This window comes from Dromiciops gliroides, chromosome 3 (assembly GCF_019393635.1).
Source record: "Dromiciops gliroides isolate mDroGli1 chromosome 3, mDroGli1.pri, whole genome shotgun sequence".
Taxonomy (NCBI): domain Eukaryota; kingdom Metazoa; phylum Chordata; class Mammalia; order Microbiotheria; family Microbiotheriidae; genus Dromiciops; species Dromiciops gliroides.
In genome coordinates, this window is record NC_057863.1 from 43535379 (window position 1) to 43549746 (window position 14368).

The 14368-nt window shown below is 42.4% G+C and overlaps 1 pseudogene; it reads right to left on the bottom strand.

The window, feature by feature from the left end:
• Nucleotides 1–2978: 2978 nt before the first annotated feature.
• Nucleotides 2979–3626, bottom strand: LOC122750180 (annotated as a pseudogene).
• Between the last annotated feature and the right edge of the window lie 10742 nt (nucleotides 3627–14368).

The window sequence follows — 14368 nt, forward strand, 5'->3', positions numbered from 1 at the left end:
TTATGTATCATGTACCGTGTACTGTGTATCATGCATCGTGTACTCTGTACTATGTACCGTGTACCGTGTAACATACTGTACACTGTGTAATGTACCATGTACCATGCACTGTGTACTGTGTATCATGTACGGTGTACCGTGTATCATGTACTGTGTACTGTGTATCGTGTGCTGTGTATCACGTATCGTGTACTGTGTATCGTGTGCTGTGTACCATGTACTGTGTGCCATGTACAAGGTATTGCGTACCATGTAACATGTAACATGCACCTGCTTTAGGTTAAATACTCTTAGTTACTTTAGTATTTAGTATTGCTGGATCAAAGAGTATGTACAGTTCTATAGCCCTTTGGGCATAGTTCCAAATTGCTCTCTAGAATGGTTAAATCTTTTCACAACTCCATCAAGAGCAGATTAGCAATCCAGCTTTCCCACGCTCCCTTCCAACATCCAACATTTTCCATTTTTGTTATATTTGTCATTCTGGTAGGTGTGAGGTGATACCTCAGACTTGTTTTAATTTACATTTCTCTGATCAATAGTTATCTAGAGCATTTTTTCATATGATTATAGATAGCTTTGATTTCTTTGTCTGAAAGCTGCCTGTTCATATCCTTTGACCATTTATAATTTGGGGAATGACTTGTATTTTTATGAATTTGACTTACTTCACTTCCTGAAGCATGGTGGCCAAAAGTGAATACAAGATACAATGCTCTGTGCCTGGCAGCTCTGTCCTTCTCAATGCAATCCAAGATCACATTAGCTTTCTTGGCCCCCTTAACACACTGTTGATTCAGACTGAGTTTTTCCCAAAGTAACCTTCCTACAACACATCTCTGTCCCTGATCCTCACGTGATCAGTAAACTCCAGGGGCTTCCTAGTACCTCTCAAATCAAGTACAAACTCTTCATTTGGTATTTAAAGCACTTCATAATCTGGCCCCAACATATGTTCTAGCCTGATTACACGTTACTCTATTCTACAATCCAACCAAATGGGCCATTTTGTGATATTCCTCACACCCAATACTTATGTCCCATCTATATGCTTTTGCATTGACTGGATCTCATGTTAGGAAATTACTTCTTCACCTTCACTTCTCAGAATCCCTAATCTAATCAAAGCTCAGATAATATATTACATTCTACTGGAGACCTTTCCTGCCCATCCTCCCACTCCTCCTTCCCTCCCCACCCCTCCTCCCCCATCTACCCCTCCTTCCCCACCAAGCTGCTTAATGCCTTCCCCTCCAAATTAACTTGTATTTATATATTGTGGCCCCTATGTGATGCAGGGGAGAGAGTACTGCACCTGAACTAAGGGAGACCTGAATTCAAATTCATTTCAGATAGTGATTGCTGGCATGACCTTTGGCAAGTCACTTAACTTTGATCAGCCTCAGTTTCCTCATATGTAAAATGGAGATAATAATAGCACCTAGCTCCTAGAGTACTTGTGAGGATAAAATGAGAAAAGTATCTGTAAAGTGATTAGAAAACCCTGATGAAAACCCATCACTTGTCTCCCTTGAAAAGCTTCTTGGGGGAAATGACACTTTCACTTCTCTGTGTCCTCAGAGTCCAGCATAAAGCAGGAATTTAATAAATTCTTACTGATTGAGTTTGCAGCCCACTAAAATCTTTACCCCACCAGGCAAACTTATGAGTCTAATCCTCCCTTCCCCATTTTGAACTTATGAAGTGAAGATCTGGAACTTAAGAAAAATCCAACCACCCCTTCTTTCAGATGAGGAAACATGGGCACAAGTGACTCATCCATGGCCACATAGCCATGAAACATCAAAGGCAAAGAATCTATTTCTTCTTTTTTTTTTTTCGACATTTTATAATTTTATTTAAACGAAGTTCAATTTCATTTTCATCCACATTGACTGTCTGTAAGCTTTTGAAAGTGGTGACAGGCACATAAGTAACCAAGGTATACAGCTTATTTGGTGAACCTATTTCTACTATATCACACTGCCTACCTACATTGTTTGTTTTATTTGTTGAATTGCCAAGGTTTAAATGGGATGATACTAAATTCAGGTATTCTCTTCTTGGTGAGGAAGGAATCTTAAAATTAACCAGATAACGATGGACACTTGAAGCATTTGGGTTAGGGGAATTTATTCAAACATATGAGTAGGTAGGTACGAGGCTAGCCAAGATCTTTGTCCCAGAAAAGATGTCCCTATATTTTATCATTTTGGTTAAGGTGGATGTTACCCCAAAGTGACAACTGTTAGAATAGTGTGAAACCTGGGTGTTCTCTCTTTACCTGTCTCTTTCATCTCCTCTCCTCTCTTCCCTCATAATTTTCTCTTTTCTCTCCATCTCCTTTCTCCTTCCTTCCTCCCCTTCTTCTCCCCTCTCTTCCCCTCCCTTCTTCTCCTTCCTTCCCTGCTCTCCTCTCCCCCTCTGTCTTTCCTTCTTCCCTCTTCCCCTTCTCTTATGTTTTCTCCTTCCTCAGTCCTCCCTGCCTTTCCTTCTTCCTCCTTTCCTTCTTTGACCTCCTCCTCTTACTTCTCCTTCCCTCCTTCTCCAACTTCCCTTTTCCCCTCCTCTTTGCTCTTCCTTCTCCTCTCCCCCCGCCCCCATCATGATGGTGATAATGACAGTGTCAGTGCTAATAACAATAGTAGTGATGGACACTTTCATGGTGCTTCAAGGTTTGCAAAATGCTCAGCAAACATTATTTTATAGTGAATATGTGATTTAACACTCCTTTGTACTTTTCCATCCTTCTCACATTCTTACTCTCCCTTCCTTTTTTCATCTTCTAAAATTGTTATTTTTTTTGCAGGTCAATGAGGGTTAAGTGACTTGCCCATGGTCACACAGCTAGTGTCAAGTGTCTGAAGCCAGATTTGAACTCATTTTTTTTGGCCAAGCAGCAATTCAGATTTATTTTTGGCTAAGATCTGGGGATAAGCAAGGATAACAGCTTAAGCAATGAGTAGGATCCTTCCCCTTTATGATGAGTGAAATGCACACCACTTGTCCAGCAGACCATGGCTAGGGGTATACTTGACCCCACAGCCACCAGGAATGAGACACTTTTCAGCTACCATGTCCTCAAATTCATCTGCATTAAACTTCGTGAAGCCCCACTTCTTTGAGATGTCGATCTTTTGGCAACCAGGAAACTTAAACTTGGCCCTGCTCAAAGCCTCAATCACACGCTTCTTGTTTTGGACTTTGGTGCGAATAGACATGATCACCTGTCCTTTATGTACTCGAGCAACAGTGTCCTGGGGTTTCCCAAAGGCACCGCGCATGCCTGTTTGGAGTCTGTCAGCACCGGCACAAGACAACATTTCGTTGATTCGAATAACCTGGAATGGGTGCCGTTGGACACGGATGTGGAAACCCTCTTTGCCACAGCTCTTCACCATACATTTGTTGGCACAGATTCGTGCAGCCTCCAAGGATTCAGAGGAAAGTTATTCATATTCATCAGATACCATATGACCCCAGAGTGGGAACTCCTCCGCTTTTGCCTTTTTTCGACCTAGGTCAAAAATTCGTATCTTTGCATCAGGAACACCTCGGCAGAAACGTGATTTTGGATATGGTTTGTTCTTACAGTATCTGTAGCAACGAGCTGGGCTGTGGCCCATCATTAGAGCAGACAAAAAAAGGTCAAAATTCTTTATTAAAAGGGATGGCTGGGGCAGCTAGGTGGTGCAGTGGATAGAGCACCAGCCCTGGAGTTAGGAGTACCTGACTCTGGCCTCAGACACTTAACACTTACTAGCTGTGTGACCCTGGGCAAGTCACTTAACCCCAATTGCCTCACTAAAAATAAAATAAAATAAACAAACAAACAAACAAACAAACAAACAAACAAATAAATAAATAAAAAGGATGGCTGTCTGGGTAAGGGGTGGGAGTAGAACTGCATTAGGAAATGTAAGGGATGCTAAAACAAATGGCAACAATGAAATATTATTTATAAAATAAATATTTTTAAAGAATGGAAGCTCCTTGAGGACAGGGACTGTCTCAGATTGATGCTTGTACCCTCAGCTCCTAGAAATAGCTGGCACCTAGTAGGTGGTTAAGGGACAATCTGTGGCTGTTTGTGTCCACCTCTTCTGGTGGTTTTGGAACAGAAAACTTCAGAGCAGCGTCCCGTTGCTTTTCAAGCAGTCTCAACCATATAGTCACATTCGGGGGATACTCAACACCCCTGAGGCAGGACCCCAAGAGGGAGAGCCAGACATACCACTCCTCGCTAGAGCCAAAGACATGGGTGACTTCATTAGGCAAGGTAAGTATAAAGGGTGGATGACGGCAAAACAAAGAAGCAGCTTTTTTTCTGAGGAGGAAGAAATAGCAGCTGAGCATGAGGAATGCTCTTAACCCCCCCTAGAGAGCACCAAGGAGAGGCATAAAGAAGCCACTTTAGCCCTAGTCTTAGCCGAGAAGCGGCAATACAGGTTGGCTCAATTTGAGTATAGATAGCAACTGAACACCCGTGAGTGACAAAGAGGGGACCACAATGATGGGCCACAAAAAAAGAGGTAACAGTGGCCAAATCGCAGATAAGTAACCTGTGTCCTCAGGGACCAAAGGCACCGTGTGCCTCGCAGTCAGGAAACCTGGGTGCTAGTGGTGGCTCTACCCCCAGCTGATTGAGTGACTTCTGATAGAAGACATGAACATCTGTGAGTGCTAGACTAAATGAAATGAAAATGTCCTTGCAGTCCTAGTCGCTTAGTGCCTCGTTTTCCTTATATGCTCAAGAGAATGAGAATATTTTTATTGCCAACCTGGCAGCATTATTAGGAAGTCGCTTCCGGGTGACCATAGACCTCTGGCAACTCACTTATAAATAATCTCTCTGGCCCTCAGTTTCTCCATCTATAAAGTTGAGGTTGGATTAGAGGATCCTTACGATCCCTCCTAGCTCTTCACCCATATTGCCTAGTATCTTTCTCTTGCACAGAAGATCACAAAGGTGCCTTCTTCATGCAAACACATGGGGCTGACAATCCTGTCCTCCCTGCTAGGAATTCTCCTCCCTTCCCACCACCCCCCCTCCCCTCAGCCCCTGCCTCTCTTCTAGGTGATTGATGGGTAAGTCATAAGTAATGGAGCTGGGGCGGCTAGGTGGCGCAGTGGATAAAGCACTGGCCCTGGATTCAGGAGTTCCTGAGTTCAAATCCGGTCTCAGACACTTAACACTTACTAGCTGTGTGACCCTGGGCAAGTCACTTAACCCCATTGCCCATGAAAATAAAATAAAATTAAAAAAAATAAGTAATGGAGCTGATCACACAGAGAGACTTTACAGGGTAATATACATACATACATATATATTATGTATATACACACATATGTATGTATGTTGTCTTATAAAATCTCTCAGTAGGGTCAACTCCATTATTTATGACTTACTCAGATGTGTGTGCATATATTTCATATATATATATACATACATATATATGTATATATATATAAAACAAAATTTCATTGGGTGATGAATAGATAATTGCTAGGTGATACATTTTGATATTTGAATGACTCTCTGGTCTCTTTGAGTTGGGCACTCTCTCTGATGAGCTCCTGGTGAAGTCCTCCTACAAGCTGACCAAAGGGCATCCACTGGGAGCTGGAGTCTGTCCCGATCCCCATTGAGGTCAGTGACTGTTTGATCTGTATATGCACAATGATTTGCATGCCTCCCACCCCCTTTTCAGACCTGTAATTTCATCACTTGAGGGAACTCCCAGAATCCGACTAGCACCTCTTCTGCCACCTTACCTTGGAGCACAGGCTCAAACATTATCTTTGAATCCCCAGCACTTTGCAAATAACAAATACTTACTAAGTAATTGGTGATTGATTGATGATTGAGAGTTGTCTGGTGCACTTTGAGGGTAAGGGACTTGTTCAGGGTCTCATGGTCAGTATACGTCAGAAGGAAGGCTTAAAGCCCCATCTTTCTGATGCTAAGTCCAATCCTTGATCTGTTTCACATTAGGAGCTTAATGAAAGTTCTTGAATTGAACCGAAGAGAGACAGTTACATGGTATAGCAAATGAAGTCCTGATCCAACTCCTGATTGGAGTCAGGATGAACTGACTTTGAACCCTGCCTTAGACTCTAGCTCTGAGTCACACTGAGCAGGTCTGTTAGCTTCTCCCCGTCTCCGTTTCTTCTTCGGTGAAATGGGGACAACGATTGCACTTGCCCCCTAGGATTATTGTGAGGAGCAAATGAGGAGACATACATAAAGCACTTTGCAACCTCTTAAGAACCCTAAGAACATAAGGTCTCCCTGAGAAGGGATTTTGTTCATTCAGCAGTATCTGTATTCACAGTGCGTGGCTCACAGTAACTAAGTGCTTATTGGTTGGTTGAGTGAGTGATTATTATATTGAATAGCTAATGACAAACCAAAATATTTGACTGACAATAGGTCTAATAAATTTTTCTCTAATGGGTGAGACTCCTGATTTGTGAAGTGACTCCCTACTAAGTCTGGCTTTCTCTTTGCTGTCGGTGCCATCCACGCATGCATTGGTACTAGGGTGTTTTAGATCATAAAGGCCAGACAGTACGGTCAGGAGGAAAATAAAGACCTTCCTGCCATTTCCTCCCTCCCCTCAGTGCCAGGCTGTCTTCCCTCTTCCCCCTTTCTGCCAGATTTGGTTGTTAGGATCATTGTATACATGCATTTCCAAATGCAAGAGCGGCATCCACAACAATTAGGCACCTCTTCTGCTTGATTGACCTGTCAGCAGGCATTCATGTCTGGGCCACATCAGGCCCAGGCCTTGTTCTCTGGGTTACGTCAACTTTTGGGGGCTGGCAGCCCAGGTGAGCTTGGCTTCCATTCAGGTTTTGTCTGTGGCTTGATCTGAAAACATTTTTAAGTGGAGGGAAGGAGGGTGGGAAGAGTGGGAATTTCAGGGGGAAGGGAAGGGGAGGGTACTGAGAGACATCAGAGAGATAATTGCCCTAAATTATACACTGTCTGGGGGGAAATTGTGATGAGAAGGTAAGTGAAAATTGAGCCAAGCAGGACTTCCTGGATACCATCAGGAAGGGGAGAAATGTCCAGCCTCCTTGGGGGCAAAAGCTGCCTTGACAATTGCAGGTACGGATTTGTGTTTATTTGTTTTCCAGCCCACTTTTTTGGGGGGAAGCTGTGGAGGGAAAAGAGACAGTTGAGGGAGAGAAGGGAGGAGAGGACTTGATGCATTTACTTTCCCTGAGCTCCTTTGGAGGAAAAACTCATCTAGAACATGGTATCCAAGTTGGAAAAGACCTTAGAAGTCACCTATTCCAACCTACTCATTCTACAGAGAAGGAAAGTGAGGGCCAGAGATGGCAATGGATTTTGTATCACAAATTTCAAGCTGAAAGGCAGCTTAGCAGTCATTTAGTCTGACCCTTCCATTTTACAAAGGAAGAAAGCGAGGTTTAGTGAGGGGAGGGACTTTATTTAGGCTCATAAAATTTAGAGCTTAAAATTCATCTAATTCCATCTCCATATTTACAGCAGAAATTGATACCCAGAATGGGTTAAGAGACTTGCTTAAAGTCACACAAGTAGTAAATAGCAAAGCTGAGATTTGTGTCTGGGCCTCCCTGCTCTACATTTGACCCCCTTCCCACTGTCGCATGCTGCCCCTTTGCGTCTCTGACTGGCAGCTCCACACAACACAATCTGACACAAATAGGCAATATACTAAATGACCAGTTTTGATGATGCTCCATGACATTCATTCTAAAATTTTGGTTTTCCTTTAAAAAACACTGATATAACCAATACATTTTACCTTGCATTCTTGAGCTGAAGGATTGCAGTGGACATCTCCCCTTCCCAAACTGAAATTTTCTAGGAAGATAGTGTTAGTTTTCATAGAAAAATAGGGGTCACATATACTGGCTATATGTGGGCAAACCAGAGAAGCTCAGGGCTTCTTGATAAGGCTAAAATTGCAGAATAGGTGCTGATCTGTATTGGTAAAAAGGAGCTTTCTTGCTCAACATTCCCTACATCAATGAAATCAGATATCCAGCTACTCAGAAAAAGAAATGTAGGGAGAAAGTGAGACTTTGCACTGGTCAGAATATGGCACAAAAAAAGCTTTGCTACCAGGAAAAAACATAAATATGTGAATCTGGCTCAGAAGAGTGGAGGACAATGCTTTTACCTTCTTCCCTCATTTTTGCAATTGCTCAATTCATTTGTAAGCCAACCTAAAGAAGCTCTTCTGAACAAAATGGGTTTTGTAGCCCTACTCTCAATATAACTCTCTGGTATTTCCTTGGCAAACCCACTGAACTGGGTTTTAAGGCAAAAGGATCTCCATAAAGAGTTAAATGAGAGTTGCAAGGAATTTCTGACCCTTAGTCAGAGAGCTGATAAAGGCAGTGGACTTCTATTTAGAATCAGCTACATGAAGTCTAAAGCACAGACTTAATCTTAGTTTGGGGTACTATTCTCTATGACTTTACTTAGAGCTCTCGATTGGGTATGTACCTTTAGTCAGTCAGTCAACAAGTAGATGGTACAGTGGATAGAGCAGCAGGGCTAGTCAGAATGAACCAAGTTCAAATCCAGCCTCAGACACTTACTAGCTGTGTGACCCTGAATAAGTCATTTATTGCCTCAGTTTCTTCATTTGTAAAGTGAACTGGAGAAGGAAATGGCAAACCACTCCAGTATCTTTGCCAAAAAAACCCCAAATGGGGTGACAAAGAGTTGGACATGACTGAGAGTGACTGAACAACATGTATAAGGAACTATTTTAAAGACTGGGAATATAGAAAGGCTACCTCCATATTTATTTCCTGGCCAATGTTTTCTCTGTATGTGTGTTCTACCCCACTGGTGGTGTATGGGTATAGCTCCAATGTCCCGAGAATCCTGCCGTCTGGTGTAAAGTCTTTATACCAGGACATGAGTGTAATTCAATCATTTGTTTCAATTAACTCATTTGGCTTCCTGGGGATCCAGTCCAGGAAAGGCCTTTTAGCATCAGTCCAATTTAGAAACAAACATTTATTCATGCCTACAATGAGTGAGGAATTGCACAAGTTACTTAGAATACAAAAATAAACATTAAACAGCCCTGATTTCAAAGAACTTTCATTCTACTGGAATGAGATAGCATGCACACAGGTAGAAAGCGTATATAAAGTAATACGAGGTGATTTCCTAGGAAAAGAGCACTAAAAATCAGGGGCTGCCTAGGCAGGAAAGGTGTCTTATAGGGGGTTGCACCTTAACTGTGCTTTGAAGGAATCTGGGATTCTAGGAGGCCAAGCTCAAGAAAATATTCCAAATAGAAGGTGAACACTTATTAGGACCTAAATGTTTCTGTTACATATTTCAATGTCCTCAGTATCCAAATAGGAGTGCCAAGATGTTTGGGCAACAATATAGGCTGATGGGTAAAAAAATGAACATCCTTTGAGGTAGATCAGTGTGGGTATTATTCATAATCCTCTAAGAGAGATAAGGAAGATGAAGAACATAGACACACGGGGCACAGAAGGTGAGGTTCAAAATTTGATATGACAATAACAATTTTACATGATCAGATAATTTTACAAAGTCTTACTCAAGGTGCAGTGCCAAGTAACCTAATTCTTTAATAGAAATCTAACAAAGCCAACATGACAGGGCCCATGACAAATAAAGACGGGGGAGGGAAAGCATTTATTAAGCACCTACTATGTGTCAGGCATTATGCTAAGCATCTTACAAAAATTATTTCATTTGATTCTCACAACAACCTTGCAAGGAAAGCACTGCTATTATCCCCATTTCACAGATGAGGAAACAGGCACACTGATGTTAAGTGACTTACCCAGGGTCACACAGGTAGTGTGAGGCAGATTTGAACTCAGGCCCAAGAGCAGATATGATATTACTTTCCTTCTTTAGAAATGGCTAGATAGTATAGGGAAAAGGATTTCAGATCTGGAGTCAAGAAGTACTTTCTCAGATATTTATTAGCTATGTGATCATGTTACAAAACACTTAACTCTCTGGACCTCAGTTCTCTCACCTGTAGATTGAAGGGGTTGGACTCAATGACCTCTAAGAGCCCTTATGATTTTAAATCAATGAGCTATGACCCTCCCTCAGATATTAGCTGTGAGACCTTGGGCAAGTCATTGATTCTCTCATAGCCTCAGTTTGCTCATCTTTAAAAATAGAGATAACAATAACACTTCCATCACAGGACTACTATGAGGGTCCAATGGGATAAAAGGCTATGTAAATAACAGCTATTGTTATAATCATTACCAGGTGCTGAGAGATCTTTGATCTCCTCTTTATGCATCTTGTCTCTACATAGTGATTTCCACTGTTAAAATGGTAGAGATGTTTCTACCTCTCTGTATCCACAGCATTTAGCACAATGCCCAGCACAGAGAAAGTGTCTAATAAAGTATTTTTGATTGAATGATTGGCTTCTAAGGCTGATATAAGGGGCAAGAGGAAAAACAGAGGACACACCATTTCTTTCGGATCATTCCCACCCTCCATATAAGGAAGGCTTCCTGGAAGAGGCAACATTCAAAGCACCACGCTTTGAAAGTTGGTCACGATGTCAAGAGGTCGACAGGAGGGATGTGGGGCAGGGAGCATTCCAGGTATGGGTAAGCCAAGGTTTGGGGGCCTGAAAGATCCACCTAATTTTTTATATGTCTGTGGATTTACTATGTGCCTAGCACCTACTGAGGAATTAATAAATGTTGGTTAAATAGAATTGTGTTCATTTGCATGAAGGGAATCCAATGAAACAAACTGTAATCCATCCAGTGTTGCATAATTAACCCCTTCTGAAATACACGGAGTCGAGAATATGGAAGAAAGAGATGGAAAGAGATAAAAGAATCTGAGAAAGCTGCAAGTAAACAGAAAGAAAGAAACATTTATTGGCTGGTAAGTGGATGAGTGGCCTACTTAACAGCTCCAGAAATTGTCATATTTATGTTTTAAAAGGCTCCACTTTGAAATGGGCCACCCTGAACTCACCATGGCGCGCTCATTTCATTTGCCGGGGGGATATGTTTGGGCTTTGCCTCCGCACACATCATGATAACACATGCAGGGTCTCTCTTTCAGCTCTGCTTATTTCAGAATTCAATCAGGTCAGGTCAGATACCTTGAAAACCAGGAGCCGCGTGTTCAAAAGGAACACAGCACAGTTCTTTGAAAATGTCTTTTCCCTATTATTAAGTTGGGGCACCGTCTTGCTGAGCTGTTTTCTCCCCTGATTCCTCGGCAAGTATTTCATGAGTCACTTTGGCTAAGTCTAACAGCAGAGAGGTTCAGGAGGTCACTGCCATCTTCCTTGTGCTAAAAACCTGAACGTGGTAGGAGACAGAGGCAGGATTTCATTGGGAGAAAGATGTCAGCATTGGAAATGCACATTCATGAGCTTTGGAGTGGTTTGCATATGGTAAACAAAGGAGAGGAAAAAGGGGGAAAGAGGAGGAAGCCCAGTGGGTGATGCCCAAGGAAGCTCTCTCACTGTTAGGTCTTTGCTTATAGAACGAGGCTTGCAGAACTCTATCCAAAGACAACCAGGGAGGAAAAACTCATTTGTTTCTTCACTGTTCAAAGCCAGTGATTCTGAGCCTGGTTTTGTGAGAACACCCCAGGATGTTGCAGTCTCAAAGGAAGTTGTGAAGGGTTCAGAAATTCTTAAAACAAATTTCATTTTAATGCACTTCAAATATAGGGCATATAGCAATTTGAGGATGAAGAGAGGAGATAGGGTCATGTAGTGGCAAAAGCATTATGAGACTTAAAGGCAGAGAATCTGGGTTCAAATTCTGTCTCTGATATTTGCTACCTGTGTGATCCTGGGCAAGTCACCTTAGCATCCATCAGCCTCCATTTCTTCACCACCACCACCACCCCCAATTTAAAAAAAATAATGTTCCCTGACTCATAATCTTGTTGTGAGGATCATATGAGGTAATGGCTATAAGAAGAGAAGGCAGCTAGAGGGCACAGTGGATAGAACATGGGGTCTGGGGTCAGGAGGACCTGAGTTCAAAAGAGGCTTCAGGCACTTACTGGCTGTGTGACCCTGGACAAGTTACTTAACCTTGTTTTCCTCAGTTTCCTCATCTGTTTTATTTATTTATTTATTTGGTGAGGCAATTGGAGTTAAGTGACTTGCCCAGGGTCACACAACTAGTAAGTGTTAAGTGTTTGAGGTCGGATTTGAACTCGGGTACTCCTGAATCCAGAGCCAGTGCTCTATCTAGTTTCCTCATCTGTAAAATGAAATGGAGAGGGATTTGGCAAACCACTTCACCATCTTTGCCAAGAAAACCTCCCAAAGGGGGTCACGAAGAGCCCCAGACATGACTGAACCAACTGAACAACAACATCATATAAGGACAGGATCTGGATCTAGGATTTCATTGGTATAGGGAACTCCCAGGTGAGGATGCTCTGTCTACCATTGCAGGTCAGCACCATCTCCGCAACTACTATTCTAAGAGAGCTGCCTGGTGCACTGGGAAGTTAAGTGACTCATCCAAGGTCACAAAGCCAGTAGGAGTCAGAGGTAGAATTTCTTGATTCTAAGGCTAAACTCCTATCCACCATGCTCTACTGCTTCTCATGTGTATAAAGTACTTGGCAAACCTTAAAGTCCTATAGAATTATAAGTTTTCATTATAATCAAGTCTCATGGGCAATGTTGGACTATTAGTCTGGAAGGGTTCAGAGAGGCATAGCTTTACTATTTGAAAACAGAAAGGCTTAGCACTTACTAATAATTTTTATAGTACAAATGCTTGGAAACTAAAAACAATTATTGTTATTTCTATTCATCTTGTTTTTTTCATTTGCTAAATGTTATCCATCCTAGAAATCCTACATTCTCTGCCTGTGCAGAGCTGTAACTCTCAAGGCAACAGAAATCTCCTGGGACAAGAGCTCCCCACCCTCACTCACACCACACAATACCTTTTTCATTCCCTTCGAGTCTTCTTGATTCTGCTTTCCCAACCTCTCTCACATCCATCCTCTTCTCTCCATTCACACCACAACCACCCTAGTTCAGAACCTCACCACCTTCTTCCTAAACTATTTCAATAGCTGCCTACTGGGTCTTTCTGTTCCTAACCTCCACTCACTCTAATCCATTTGCTTTACATGATTGCCAAAGTGATAATGCCTAAGTACAGATCTAACCATAGTACACTCCTGCTCTAGAACCCCACTGGCTTCCCATTGCCTATAGGATAAAATTCAGGCTCCTTTATTTGGCATCTAAAGTCCTTTACAACCTGGACCCAAACTCTCTTTCCATACATGATACTACTCACACACTTTTTGGTCTAATAAGAGTGGCATACTTGCTCTTCTCCCCTATGACATTCCATCTCCCATTTTGGTTCCTGTGTACAAGCTGTCCCCTCATGCCTGGAATGTCCTGCCTCCTCGCTTCTACTCTTGAAACCCCTGAATTTCCCACAGTCCCTTTCAATTCAGCTTGAGACTTGGACCCATTAGAGTTCCCTCCATCTCTCACTTAATCTTATTCTCTCCCTGACTCTTTGCCATCTTTAGTAATGTTCTATCTTTCCATAGTTTATGAAGCAGTCCAGACACTCTCTCTGCTCCTCCTGGGTATAAAAAATCTGGTCTCAAAGTCCAGCTGGATCTCCCTAAGCCTTCCAGCTCCATTGTGTCACTGCTGGGCATAGTGACATTCACGAGAGAGGAAGAATTATGGGATAAAGGCAAAATCAATACGAGCCAAGCGGTTTCCTGGAGGATGGGATGGGCACTGTGGACTAAAGCAATTAGGTACATTAGGGATCTATTCAGCCATCACTTAAAATGCATCTGGGGAGCACAAGAGGAAGACTTTGAACACTGAATAGAAATGCAATATGGGTATCAGGTACAAACTCTGAGTTAGAGGAAATCCTCCCTAGCAAGGGAAAAGTGTTAGCATTGAATGATGCACTAGCTCAACCAATATCAAGTTCCTTCATGAAATCTGCCCCCCCCCCCGGTTCCCATGGTGCTTTGTTTCATGCAGAAATCCAAGTTTCCATTTTGTCTTCTTAGAAACATAAAGTGTCAGAGATGGAAGGGAGGTCAGAGGGCACCCAGACCAACTGGTCCCTGAGGCAAGAGTTCTTCCTAGAATTTCCCTGTCTAGTGGCCATACAGCCTTAACCTGAACCCATCAATTCAATTCAATCCAAAGCCAGAAAGACAAAGATCTTAGCCAGTCTGGTTCTCCACCAAAAGACCCACTGCCCATCATTGGATCTGTTCTCAAAGCCTTTCAGACTTTGCTGGACCTGCCCAGCATTGTACCCTACCCAGCATTTCTTCCATACCATACGG